Here is a 9,388-nt window from a genome sequence, read left to right on the forward strand (position 1 = left end):
AGCAGGAATTCGACTCTGGACCCCCACCCTCGCCCGCAGCAGCCCTTTCCCTCCATTGCCCACAGCAGAGGCCACACTCAGCTGAAACTTTCAGGGAAATTTATTAAACAGAAACATTGACTGAAACCATTGAACAGAGGGCATAACAACACACAGAGGAACTTCTAACGGCCACGGGAGCCAACGGGTCCTGGCACCCCCACCCCAGGGTCCCCAACAAGGTGCCCCCAATACACCCCACCCGGCAGCCCTGCATCCCCCCACAGTCTCCCTTCTTGAGGGCCCCGCGGGTGGCCTCTCCCCAGGAAGATGGGCGCCGGCAATGCCCGCTGTCCCCAGGGCCGACCCTCTATTTCTGGCCCACCTTCCCGGGGCCGGGCCCCGACTGATGGCGGGCACAGGACAGTCCCACAGCAGGGCATGCGCCACGAGCCGAGGACGTGGAGTCCCGAGGAACAACGGGGTGGCCCAGCAGAACACAAGCCCTGGGGGGCCTCCCGCAGACCTCCTGCAGCTGTGGTGCAGGTCTTCCTTCCCAAGGTCCCAGGTAGGCTCCCAGGTCCTGGGGTGGGCGCTGGCTGTGACCGTGTCTATGCTGTCCTCCCTGCTGGCTCCTGAGACTGGCCTCGGGGTCTCCGCGCCAGGCAGGGGTGGGGGGAACTGCTCAGAGGACACACGCACATTTCCACAGCAAGCAGCGATGGGCCTGAATGTATGCCCAGAAAGCACACGTTGAGCTCACGACACTGGCCCACAGAGACCAGAGCCTTGGCTGGCACGTGGCACACTTCAGGGCTCTGCGGGGGGATGATGGCTAGGGTGTGTGTGCTGGGGGGAGGGGAGCGGGGACGCTCCCTGGGTCCCTCTGGGGCCTACAGGGACACATTTGGGCTTGCCAGTACAGGGAACAGCCTGCCCCAGAGGGGGGACACTGAATAGGGGTCCCCTCTCGGGAGGAAGGCCCAGGAACCTTGAGTGGCCCCTAACGCCTCCCAGGCCAGTGTGGGTGGCAGCCATCTGCAGGTGCCCCTCACCTAGGCCGGGGCTGGCCACTGAGGGCTGCTCCCGGGTGGCAGGCTTTGGGGCTGGCGCTGGCATTGGCAGCTGGTGAGTTGTGGTTCTCCAGGCCAGTCCCAGGTCTCCAGTGGCCACGCACAAACCTAGAGAGAACAAAACACTCCTCCCTCCCTCCAACAAATTCTCTTGGACCCCGCCCCGACCCCCTCGCCCTCCTGCCCCGACCCCTCCTCCTCCTCTGGAACATGCTTCCCTGCACCCCCACTCACACCAAAGCCAGTTGTGGGGTACTGGGCAACCAGCTACTCAGCGCCCTGCCGCCAAGCTGAGCTGACGCTCTCGCCTGGGATCGTCTCCTCAGTGTTTGCTGTCCTTGTCCCTACTGCCCTTTCAGGCTGCAGGGGGAGGAGACTTGCCCCTGCGCTCACTTGCGCAGAGGCTCCAGGGTGCTGCCTTCCTGGGGCTCCCCTCGAGCGGTGTAGATGATCCTGAAGTTGGACCCTGTCTCTGCCCCACAGCCCTTCCTCGCCAGCGCCGGCGCCAGCGCCGGCTCCTTCTGGCAGGGGCGGCCCCGGGGGAGGTGCCTCTAGGCCCCGCGTGGCCTGGGGGCCCACCAGCGTCATTAGCTCAGAGCCCACAGGGTGGGCGTTTGAGGGTGGCCAGAAGACAGGGCTGATGCCAGAGCCCCCGACTATACCTTTTTCAGCCTCTGCTGTGCTGGGGTCTCTCTCTGAGGCTCGGGTACCCCTCGTGCTGCATATGGTGGCTCCCCTCTTGTGTCGCCGGTGCCTCCCTGAGCTGATTTTGGCTGGGTTGGCAGAGTCCCTTCCAGCTGGTGGATGCCGAGGGGACTGGGCCTGGCTGCCCTGCCCCTCTGCCCCAGGCAAGGCCCCCACTGTTTCTGTGGACTGCCCCTTCCCCTCGTTATAATATTTGTGTTGCCTGCTAGGGGAGGGGGTGCCTGGGTATCTTGAGCCTATGCTCCCTAGGGCTTGGGGTGGCTCATGGCCCCAGCCCCCATCTCGTTTCCCAACTCTTCTGCTGCAGGCTGAGGCTTCTGCTTTGCCGGGGATTGGCCCTCATCCCTAGGACACGCTGTCTGGCTGTGGCCTTCCTCCCCAGTCCCGCAGCAGCATGGCACCTGCGTGCGCTTCAGTGACAGGGTGGCCCCTTCCTGGACGATCTGCGTGCTGCTCTCATCAAACAGCCTTGCCTGCTCCCTGACCGGAGAGACGGGGACACTGGATTTTGCCAGTACCTGGGCGCCAGAGGCCGTGCGGCCCCTTTCTACTTGCCTCTGCTTCTCCCTGATCAGTGCCGTGGCGGCCTCTAACTCCTCCTCATCTCGAATGAGCTTCATTAACTCCAGGAAAGTGGGCGCATGCCCTCGCTGCTCCATGAGCTTGAGCTTGCCCTGGAGGGAGGTGCTCATGGAGGCCTGAGCCAGGATGTATTTCAGGCGAATCACGTCTGCCCTTCCCACTGACTCGGGGCTGTGCTTCACAGCGTTCTGCAGCACGGGCTCTAACCGTACCAGAAAGGCAGAGACTTTCTCTCCGGACTTTTGGAAGATCTGGAGGAACTTTAACTGTGAGGTTCTATAGTCCTCTTTATTCCCGAAGATCTGCTTCAGGGCGTCCAGGCACTGCGCTACAGTCATGGAGTCGCTGTTGGCCCGGAGCGCCCGCATGATGGACAGGGCGGGGCCGTGTAAGCTTTCCAGCAAACGCCGCTGCTTCTCTACCTCAGACACCTGCCACATCTGCATCAACTCAGTCACCTGCTCTAGCCAGGCTTCAAAGTTCTCTTCGCCTGGGCCTGGGAAAGTGTTTCCCGAAAACACCTTCAGTTTTCGGTACCACATGCTTCCTTTCAGAGGCTGCAGGTCTGGTGGCTTGACTTGAGCCAAGCCTTTTGGCTCTATGTCCTCAAGGTACGTCCCCACGGTTCTGACCACATCTACCATTCTCCGGCCCTCATGTTTCAGGAAGTAGTTCAGTCTGTTGATAAATTCATCATCTGACGTACGGGGTTTCACCACCACTTCCCAGGTACCTCCCTTTCCTGGGATCTGACTGGGCGTCGAAGCATAATTGACCGTGTCGGCCAATGCAATGAAAACTGCCTTAGAGTTGTCTTCCCTTCTGAACATTGTGCCCAGCACACTGTAGGCACCCAGGGGCTGTAAGCCCGCCTTCAGGGTCTCTTTTATTTCCTCTTCACTACACTCCACAGGGATGCCCACGATGAGCAGGGCCTTCCTGGGGTCCAGGTCCATCCCTTTGCACCAATCCTCCAACAGATTCACAGCCATTGCTCCCTCTATCTACGGACTGATCTAGTACACGGGGCAGTAATCAGCTCACAGAGTCTGACCAGGACTCAAGGAATTCTGAGTCAATGCCAAGTATGAAGGCAGAATCGTTCTGGGTTTGCACAGCCTATAATGCAAATGGGGTGAGAGCATCATTAACGCCCACCCTCCCACCCCGACTAAAAGCCCATGCACTACGCCCACTTCTGGTCACAGAGATTCAGGCCCTGCTTTTCAGGGCTTCCCCAGTCACTTGGTGGAGAGGTGTCTTTAGGCCAAGCTCCCCGCACCTCGCCCCCTCCCTGCTCACCTCTGCTTGCCGTGGACTCCTCCTCAAAGTCCAAGGACTCTTCTGTGTGTACTGGAGGTGCCTGTGGTGAAAAGGCCAGCGTCAGGAGGAGGGGCCTGACAAAGCCCGCCAAACGGGAGAGGACAGCAGGCTGTCCCACTCCCTGGCTCAGGGCTGTTCAGGCCCAGGGCACCTGGTACCCACTTCTCTGGGGCAAAGGTTGGAGGACGGAGATGTGGAGTTCCCTCCTTTCTCAGAAAATGTCTGACAAGTGAGAAAGATGGTTGGAGTTCTGCACAAGGCAATGAAGCTGGTGGCTGTGGAGAACGTGTGACAAGCTGCGGTGTTGCCATGGATACTGAGGACAGCGTGGACCATGGGTTTCCATCGCAGAGGGCTGTTCTGTGGTAAGGTGAAGGGGCAACAGGTGATGTCACTGGCCTCCAACCAGAGAAGTGTCCTGTTGTTGTTGGAGGGGAGGGGAGATGGGGGGTGGGCAGCAAGGATCAAGTGCTGAGAAACAGTAGCCTACCGTTTCAAACTGTGTGGAAGCTAGAATCAGGGAGAGAAAAGGGACCCAAAAAGGGTCTACAGTGCCACACTGCTGAAACAGACAACTCTCGCCCTAGGTGTGACCCTACCCTGCAGACCCTGTAAACCTTGGCAGGCAACCCCACCCCTCCTGCTTTTTGCCAGGGTTACAGAAGCCTCTCTCAACATAGGTCTATGTCACAGCTGTTCACCATGCTGATTAGGGACCCACCGGCAGTGCAGATACGGGGATTCCACCCACACTCAACACTAGGCATGCCCTCCAGCTCTGCCCAGAGGCAGTTCCTGGTGCTGGGGAGGTGGTACTGCTTCGCTGCATCTGTGCAAGGCAAGGCAGAGGTACTTCGCTATGGTTCTACCCCACACGCCCCTGCTCGGGCTGTGCCAATTCTGAGCCTACAGAGGCTCTCTGGTACAGGGATACAAGAAACGGCTCAGGGGGCTGGGGGTGTGTGTGTGTGTGATGAATTGGGCGATTGGGATTGACATGTATACACAGATGTGTATAAAATGGATGACTAATAAGAACCTGCTGTATAAAAAAATAAATAAAAGTCAAAAATTCAAAAAAACAAAACCAAAACTGCTCAACTGGTATTCAGGGCTAGTACAGGAGGAATCCTACAGTATGATTATTGCCCCGCCCTCAAATCCACCCCCTCCCTCAAACTTCGCCCCCACTGACGCACGACGTAGGCCTTAAGCCCCACCCCTGATGCCAAGCCTCCCCTCACGGAAGTTTGATCCCACCAAGACCTACCCCCAACCCAGGCGCCACCCCCACTTAAGCCCAGCCCCTGACGCCAAGCCCCACGCTTACGGAAGTTCGATCCCTGCCCCCACCGAGCCCCACCCCTTCCCATGTCCCAACCCCCCTCACTCAAGTCTGATCCCTAACAAAGCCCTGCCTCCACCCAAGCCAAATCCCTGCCCCCACTCAAGCCATGTCCCACCCCTTCCCAAGCATCATCCCTGTCCCAAGCCCTGACCTCACTCAAGTCCAACTACTGTCCCCAAGCCTCCGGCCCTCATTCCCCTGTTGTCCCCACCCACACCTAAGCCCACCTCCCTAAGCCCCGACGACCCCTTCACACACCCGCTACCTCAAACATTCCTCATTCCAGAGCAGGAATACATCTGGTCAGTGGAAGTTGCTGGAGGCCCGGGGAGGAACGGCTGAAGCCACTCTCCCTCTAGGATAAGGCCCAGAGCCACTAGTCCTGACCGCAATGGCTGTGAGCAGGGTTAGGTGTGGAATAGGTTCCCCTGCAATTCCTAGGCTGGTCGCGGTGCCTGGAAATGGCACGGAATTGATGCGGCGCCATGCCTGAGGTAGTGGGATCCCACGTCCAGGGGAAACCTGTAGCCACCAACCCCTGGGACGCCAAGGGAGATGGCAAGGGTCATTGAGCGGAATCCCATGGGGCTTGGATGGCTCTCTGTGCCCCGGGCCCCGACCAGTACCTGCTGGAGATACCTACAGGCCGAAACGCCTGTGCTCCACAACCACCACGCGACCGTCACCACTGCTCGCGCGGTGCACACTGGGTCGGGAGCCCGTGGAAAGGGGCTGTCCGGCTACAAACTCCCCGCCCACCCTCGCCCCGCAGAGCTGCACACGGCCCGCTCGCGCCTGCGCCCTAGTAGCGTAGCGCCCACCATCCCCCCCCTCGAGAGGTGGAGCTCTCGCCCCGCCCTGCACCAGTGTACGCAACTAGGCGGACAGAGTTTGAATTCAACCGGGGCACCTTAAACTGCAGAGCTGGACAGAATCCAGCCTTGGACTGTGAGCAGGGTTAGGTGGGGAATAGGGTCCCCTGCAATTCCTAGGCTGGTCCCTGGAAGGAGACCGCCAGAGCCACCACGTGCCACGCCAGGCCCAGCAGCCATCGTGGCTCTTGTTTAGCATGTCTATTCCCCATTGGACGGGAGCTGTGGCGTGACAGTCACCAGTCGCTCTCCCTATTTGAATATTCCAAGCGGTCAGCGCAGGGCCGGGTGCAAAAGTAAAAGCCCGGTGGGTGTTTGCTAAATGAAATCCTGATCTTTTTTTTTTTTTAATTGGTCTGTTTTCTAGAGGAGGACGGCAGAAATACAGCTGCTTCCGGTAAAAATGCAAGGGCACGAAAATTTTTCGTATTCACCGAGACTGAAAGCTTTCAAAGAATTACATTCTCCCATTATTCCCTTGACTTCACAGCCTAGTACTACCCACCTAGTACCCAAACTGCTTCCCGCCCTCTTCCAAAGAAAATTTCTTCCACAGAAGGAAGACTGGAATATTTTCCCTGGGGCCCGCGGGACCCTAACTTGCTATTCCGGAAAACGGCGTGGGGGGGGCTCAGGTTATCGCACTGGAAATCTGCAAATCTGGTAGATCTTGATAAAAATGCAAGTTCTGATTCAGGAGGACTGGGGTGGGACTGAGATTCCGCGTTTCTCGAAAGCTAGGTGACTCCCATGCTGCAGATCCCTGACTACGCTTAGGGTACCAAGGCTCTGAAGCCTGTAGTCACTTTTCGGACCAGAAGTTGTGGTCATTTGTTGACAGAATAGATTTCTTTTGCTTTATTCGGGACACAGAACAAGAGGCTTTTCGATAACATTTTAATAAAAATATTAAAAGCAGACACAATTTTAAATTAAAGATTACCTTTAGGTGCAGATATTTCCTATGTCAGAGAAGGGGAACACAGACCTGAACATGCCTTACCTAATTAGAACGTACTATTGAGAGGCTGTTAAATCATTCTCCTTCCCATGCCAAGAAAAAGGGGTTACCTGCTGGTGTCAGAAAATCCTGGACTCCAAGTGGGACATTTCACTTGTGGGCTCTCATAATAGCAGTCCACTGTGGCTCCATGAAGCCCCCACTCAGCCACGTGGCATTACAGGTATGACAAGGTGTCATAAAGGGTGATACCATGGGAGGAGAGGTTCTGACCGCCATCCTCGAAAACAGCGGAGGTTAAGAAATATGTATGAAAACATATAACATTATATTAGTTTCAGGTGTATTTGTATATGTTGCAAAATGATCACCATGATAAGTCTAGCAAACATTTATCACCACACATAGTTTTTTTTTTCTTAGCATGAGAATTGTAAACATCTACTCTCTCAGCCAATTTCAAATATATAATACAGTACAGTATTATTAACTATAGTCTCCATGCCGTACATTACATCCCCAGGACTTACTTATTTTATGTTTTTGTGTGTATGTATGCGTATATAATGTTTCCTACCCTGATGGTATTACCAAATTAAATTATGAAAGTCTTTCAAAGAGCTCTATTATTATTGGTTTAGAGATACTTAAGTGCTTTTATAAATTGAATACTCAAAATTCTCAGGAATTAATGACAGTGAATTTGTTCTCACAAAACTTTATTTCAGCAGTAGTTGTTTCATATGTAGTATGTCAGTCTTAAAGATAGTTTCCAAGATCTTTTGCTAACTTAAAACCTTACACTTATACTAAATTAACTATGCAGGATGTGGTTTTTTGTTGTTGTTGTTGTTGGTTTTTTTCGGTATGCGGGCCTCTCACTGCTGTGGCCTCTCCCCGTTGCGGAGCACAGGCTCCAGACGCACAGGCCCAGCGGCCATGGCTCACGGGCCCAGCCGCTCCACGGCATGTGGGATCCTCCCGGACCGGGGCACGAACCCACGTCCCCTGCATCGGCAGGCAGACTCTCAACCACTGCGCCACCAGGGAAGCCCCAGGATGTGTTTTTGTTAAATAAAAGAATAATTTTGTCCTAAAGTAAAATGACTGGTTGTTCCAGAATGAAAAAGATGGAAGTGTAGGACAAAACCTGAATGGATATGGTTCTCAGAGGAGATTTTATCTCTTGTGGTCAAAGCTGACTAAAGATCAGTGGGTTTGTTTATAAGATTTTAAAAAATGAGCTATAGGGCTTCCCCGGTGGCGCAGTGGTTGAGAGTCTGCCTGCCGATGCAGGGGACATGGGTTCGTGCCCCAGTCCGGGAAGATCCCACATGCCGCGGAGCGGCTGGGCCCTTGAGCCGTGGCCGCTGAGCCTGTGCATCCGGAGCCTGTGCTCCGCAACGGGAGAGGCCACAACAGTGAGAGCCCCACATACTGCAAAATAATAATAATAATAATAATAATAAATTAAAATAAAAGAATGAAAATAAATAAAATAAAATAGAAAATGAGCTATAATATCAAATAGTACAGTGATGCGAAACTAGAATTTGATTTTCTCTGTTAAAATGGAAACATTTCCTTAGATTATTGGTCTGCTCTTAATAAGAGGTAGTAGAAGGTTTTTCTTTACTTTTTGAGTAATCTGCCTAGAAAGCAAAGATTCTTTCTTTCTTTCTTTCTTTTTTTATTCAGGACCCTTTTATTCTCTAGTTTTGCCCACATGGAGACGCCCTCCTTGAAAAGGCGCTAAATCCTTCCATTCACTCTAACACCTTGTGCTGAAAACATGTGTTCCAAGGTTTCAGCTACGAGATCCACATTCTTAAAGCCCTGATTCTTAAACCTCATCTAGATTTCTCCCCTTGGATGGGGGGGAGATGACCCAAACACAGAGAAGAACAACTCAGAACTGTGGGCTCTGCTTGCCCAGAAGACCTTGCAGCTCCCCTGACCACCCCACTGGAGCCAGGATTAGGGCCCTGAGACGAGGGGCACCTGCTGGGCTGCTGCCACTGCAGATGGGTCACGCTGCCATTGGGCGCCTTCCTGCCCCACTGCCACCGGCCCCCAACTCCTGTCCCCTTCACTAGGCTGGCTGTCACCTTTAGTTTCCCTGGAGTCTGGGGATTCCAGACGGTCTCTGCTCACACTTCTGTATCACGCCTGCTGCCTCAGCACTGCTGATCCACACCAGGGGGGAAAAGCACACAGAACTGCTTTTCAACACACCAACGTTCCATACCAAAGTTATTTGATAAGCCTGCAGGTTCTTCTTCATCGGAGGACATTCCCAAGGCCATGACTTCCCCTGGCTCCCCACTGCCCTTGCCAGCAGACTGGATGTGCGTGGCCGCCGTGCTGAGTTGGGCACACCACCCTGGCTCCACTCAGGCGCACTCTCCTGGAGAACTGAGGGTGGTGCCCTGGGCTCATCAGCAGGACCTGTCCCGAAGCCAGTCCTAGAGTGACAAGAGCTATACCTGCAGGTCTATTCCACTGACCAGCCACCGAGGACCGAGCTGGGCCCTCAGACCCGGGT

The 9,388-nt window shown here is 54.8% G+C and overlaps 1 long non-coding RNA gene across 1 annotated transcript; it reads right to left on the reverse strand.

Annotated features, from left to right (window-relative positions):
- Positions 1-3,049: 3,049 nt before the first annotated feature.
- Positions 3,050-5,718, reverse strand: LOC308609091. Its single transcript, XR_014014268.1, has 3 exons — positions 5,650-5,718; positions 3,642-3,702; positions 3,050-3,458 (listed from the first exon to the last, which is right to left on the reverse strand). It is a non-coding gene; the product is annotated as an uncharacterized lncRNA (long non-coding RNA).
- Positions 5,719-9,388: the final 3,670 nt, after the last annotated feature.

Source organism: Mesoplodon bidens (genome assembly GCF_964165515.1).
Source record: "Mesoplodon bidens genome assembly, chromosome: X".
Lineage (NCBI taxonomy): Eukaryota > Metazoa > Chordata > Mammalia > Artiodactyla > Ziphiidae > Mesoplodon > Mesoplodon bidens.